Source organism: Macrotis lagotis, chromosome 6, assembly GCF_037893015.1.
Source record: "Macrotis lagotis isolate mMagLag1 chromosome 6, bilby.v1.9.chrom.fasta, whole genome shotgun sequence".
NCBI classification, from domain to species: Eukaryota; Metazoa; Chordata; class Mammalia; order Peramelemorphia; family Peramelidae; genus Macrotis; species Macrotis lagotis.
This window is the reverse complement of record NC_133663.1, coordinates 129,753,254-129,757,382: the sequence shown is the minus strand read 5'-3', so window position 1 is coordinate 129,757,382 and position 4,129 is coordinate 129,753,254. Positions and strand designations below refer to the sequence as shown.

Below are 4,129 nucleotides of genomic sequence, written 5' to 3'. Positions count from 1 at the left end.
TTTGCAAAAGCTTTTTAATTTAATGTAATCAGAATTATCCAGTTTATTTTTTATGATTTTCTCTATCTCTTCCTTGGTCTCTCCTTTATTTCTACCATTTATTTGTTCTACTTTCAACATTTAGAAGGTTATCTACATGTTGTTAGTTCCATTTCTTTACTAATTGTTTAACCTCTGGCAATTTGAGTCTTGTTTCTACCATTTTATTGAAAATAAATTCTAAACTGGCTGTTAATCTATGAAAGATGGCCAGTGCTGAAGTGAAAATCCCTATAGGGGATGCATTTGTGATGCCAATTGAAGGGAACAAAGGGGGAGAACCACAAAGACACCAAAAGACATGTGATCTTGTAGTTACAGCCTGTATAGCAATGGATTTATTATGTCAAAGAACAACATAGCAACTATAGTCATAGAAACTTTCAGAGTACACAGGACTGATGCTAGCACAGAAGCAAATAAAAAAATGGAAATTGCTTACACTGTCACCTGGGATAGAGCAAAGCAATCTTTCTCTGGGAGAGGTTTGCATTTACAGGAGTTAATGTAAAATGTGTCAAGTTCAATGATCACTTGATCAACTTTGAACATTTTGTTCTTCTGTCTGACAAGTCCTGCCTATAGGATTGGAAGAGAGTCATTTGTCTGGATGGTAGGAAGCTGGGGAAAATGAAACACTCTAGGAAGATAGACTTTTACTAGTGTGAGAAAGTTTGCAGAAGCACCTAATGTGACCTCCTGATCAGCAGTGCCAGGGCAGTAGACAATTATGGTGTAGTCATGCCCTCTGGTCAAGTGAGACCTCATACAGACTGCCATTTCAGAGGTGAATATTTCGAAGACTGGATCGAAGTAGAAGTCAGTTCTCAACAGCAACTATCACCATGGTCACTGAAAAAGAATGGAAAGATCTAGAAGAGATTTCAGAGAATACCCTCATTCTGAAGGGACATAGCTATTTGTGGGGCTCATGAAGGAAGTAGTCTGCAACAGGCAAAAGAGTTTTTGGACAGCAGGAGAAGTCAGCCAGAGCAAGGACAAGAACATTTTCTCTACATGCTGAGAGACCTAAAATGCTCTTTGGAGGAACAAAACAAGAGGAACAGACCCCTAGGCTGAAATCTCAGAAAACTCAAGAATGTGTACTAATATCCACAAACAATCCTAAATCACCAAAGAGGTCAGTCGCACTTCCAGTTCCCAGACTCTATCACTATCCTGAACACTTCCCCTTCCATCTAATAGTTTCAGCTCACCATCATCTTGTTTATTTCTTTAGTACCAATTGACCAGTCATTGTCCATGGGCAATCTCACTATGGCTGCCCTTTCTAGGGTTCTAGCCCTGTGACTGACCACACACTTCCTTCTGTCTCCCAATTCTTTTGCTATGGGATCATTGTCTCTTCTGCCGAGATCACCATCCCCACCATCTATCCCTCATACAACTTGACGCTGTTGAGCTGAGATGCCATAGGCAATAAGATCATGATGGTGAGCCCTCTGGAACTGGTGACCATGGAATCTGGTATGACCCTTGCCATCTAGACTGTGGAAAGCACTTCTGAGGATTGGCAGAACATCACTGCTCTAGACCCAGAGGCTAAGGAACCTGAGGGCAAAGCTTCTGGAGACTGAGCCAAGGACTGGGCAGAAGACTGTGAACTGAGATAGAAAAATATCAGCATCAGGTGCACACTACAGAGATTATGGTCCTAGAGTAGGGCTGTCCAACCTTAGGTTCCATTTTAGGGTCGCATTAAAATAAAATAATCATTTGAGGGCAGCACCCAGAATAAAAAAAAATATAGCCCATATTCAGCAGATGTAATGCTATGTGAGGGATCTGGGACCAAAGTTCTTAGATATAAAAGATTTAGCCTCGTAATTTCTTAGCATTTTTGGACAGCCCCTAGAGGATTAACTGGGAGCCTGGAGACAGGAGACTCATTTTTTGAGATTTTAATAGTTTCTTCATTCTTACCACTGCTCATTTCCACAAAAGATATTTTTTCCCCAATTAAAGAAAAAAGAAAAAATTCTCAGTAATTCAATTTAAAATGCTATAGTCCAACAAGCCCCCAATGTCTTCCTCTTCTCAATACCCATATAATTAAAGGACAAAATGAGTTGTCCTCAGAGAGGAAAGATCAGTCTCTTTCCTAACCTTGCCACCTAGAAAGTTGTTTCATTTAGATGAAGAAGCAGAATGATTAGAAGCACTATCTAGACTGGTCTCTGTGTCAGCATTTTCAAAAGATGCAGTGCTACCCAAACCATGGATATGGAATTGATACCTGGAGAACAGGGGACAAGGGGGTATTTCAATTTGGCAGTGTATCTGGGAACTATGGATCTTCAGAGGGCCAAGAAGAAGCCTGGCATACAGAGGAAATGGGGGATATCCATATTGCTGGTGGGAAAGGCAAGTGGGAAAGACAAGTGTACCAATATCAGGACAGGGAGGATGATTTTCTTGTCTCTCAAAGGGTACCCATCCCCAAGATCCCACACAGCAATGGCTAAGGTTAGAGGATGACTCAGAGTATTTTTGTTTTTCCTTTTTTTTGAGAGTTTTCATTGAAGAGTGATCCCTAGGGTCCCTACCACAAATAAATACTATGACTAAGTTGCTAGCAGGCATTCATTGGGGGTCTGAGCATGAATGTGAGTAACTGTGGCAGTCTTTAGGTTAAGTATTCCCAAGGTTTAATCCTAAAGTGCAAAAATGATTCATATGGGAATGGAATGTCCACTCTCCCAGACTTTTCCTCCATTCCCCATTCTGTCCAGGTTTTTAGCTTTTAAAATTTATGCTAACCAGTTGTTCTGATAACTCTGAGTGTTTCCTCTCTTCTAAGCATTTGTTTGTTGATTATTTTACCCTAACCCTTCTAAGCCTGTGTTCTGAAACCATATAATTTTTTTCTCATTGTGGGACTACAGGGGCAAGAGAATTTTGCAACCAGATCAGCTGCTATTTTGACCTGTAAGCTTTCCTCACTTTTCTCCCTCTTTCCCTTCCTCCTTCCTTCCTACCCCCTCTTTTTGTTTCTTCTTCCCTTTCTTTTTTTTCTTTCTTCTCTTTCTCTTCCTTCCTTCTTCTCTCCCTCCCTCCCTCCCTTCCCTTTCCTTCCTTCCTTCCTTCCTTCCTTCCTTCCTTCCTTCCTTCCTTCCTTCCTTCCTTCCTTCCTTCCTTCCTTCCTTCCTTCCTTGCCTAAAGTAGCCACTCAATTACTGGTGCTTCCTCTGTTTCACCCTGAGTGGCCTCTGCTTGAATGAAACCAAACGTTTCCAGGCTTTGGTCACTGGTTTAGATAAGAACTACAGATGATTGCCTATGCCTCCCCCCTCCCCCCTTCCCTCCTTATTTGTCCTCCCAATCACCTACTCCTTTCATTTATTGTGGATGCTGCTGTTACTGCTGCTGCAAGATACTGAGCTGTAAGCAAGCTTAGGCCTGGGAAGGAATTGATATGATATTTCTCCTCTCTTTTGCTATCCAGTGAGTAGATGCCTCCTCCTATGAGAGCCAGGACTCCCTGGAAAAGAAGCATTTTCCATGTCATAACATTGCATATACTTGGACATACATTGGACATAATATTGGAAATTACAGAAATGTCATTTAAAAAAAAGTTATTTCCCAAACTCCAGGTCTGCATTTTCCAAAGACAAATCTGAGTTTCCAACTGATTGTTATATTGGTAGTACAAATTTAGCATAATCTAAATTGACATTATTTTGTTTACTGCCCAACCTTATTATTCCCCACTCCCCTATTTCTTCTACTTGCACTAATGTTCACTAATTTTTAATGCTTAAAACAATTTTACTTTGGGCTTTTTTTCTCTCCTTCATGTCCTATATTCAATTAATTGCACAGTCTTGTGAAAATATTTCCTCAATATACAGTATCCCCAAAGTCTTCATGCCATTTTAAGTTTTAATAAATTAAAATTGCACTAAGTCTTTTGGGATGTCCTAACAAAGGCTTTTTCATTACCATTTCTTGGACTATTGCACAGAACTATTGTAATAATATGCATCAGTTTCTCAAGCAGTCTCCCCTCCTTAAAAATCCATCCTTCATATCACTGGCAGATTAATCTTCCTTATGCACAGATCTG

The 4,129-nt window shown here is 40.3% G+C and overlaps 1 pseudogene; it reads left to right on the top strand.

Moving 5' to 3' along the window:
* Positions 1 to 245: 245 nt before the first annotated feature.
* LOC141491828 (glucocorticoid modulatory element-binding protein 1 pseudogene) lies at positions 246 to 1,905 on the top strand (annotated as a pseudogene).
* The last annotated feature ends 2,224 nt before the right edge of the window (positions 1,906 to 4,129 follow it).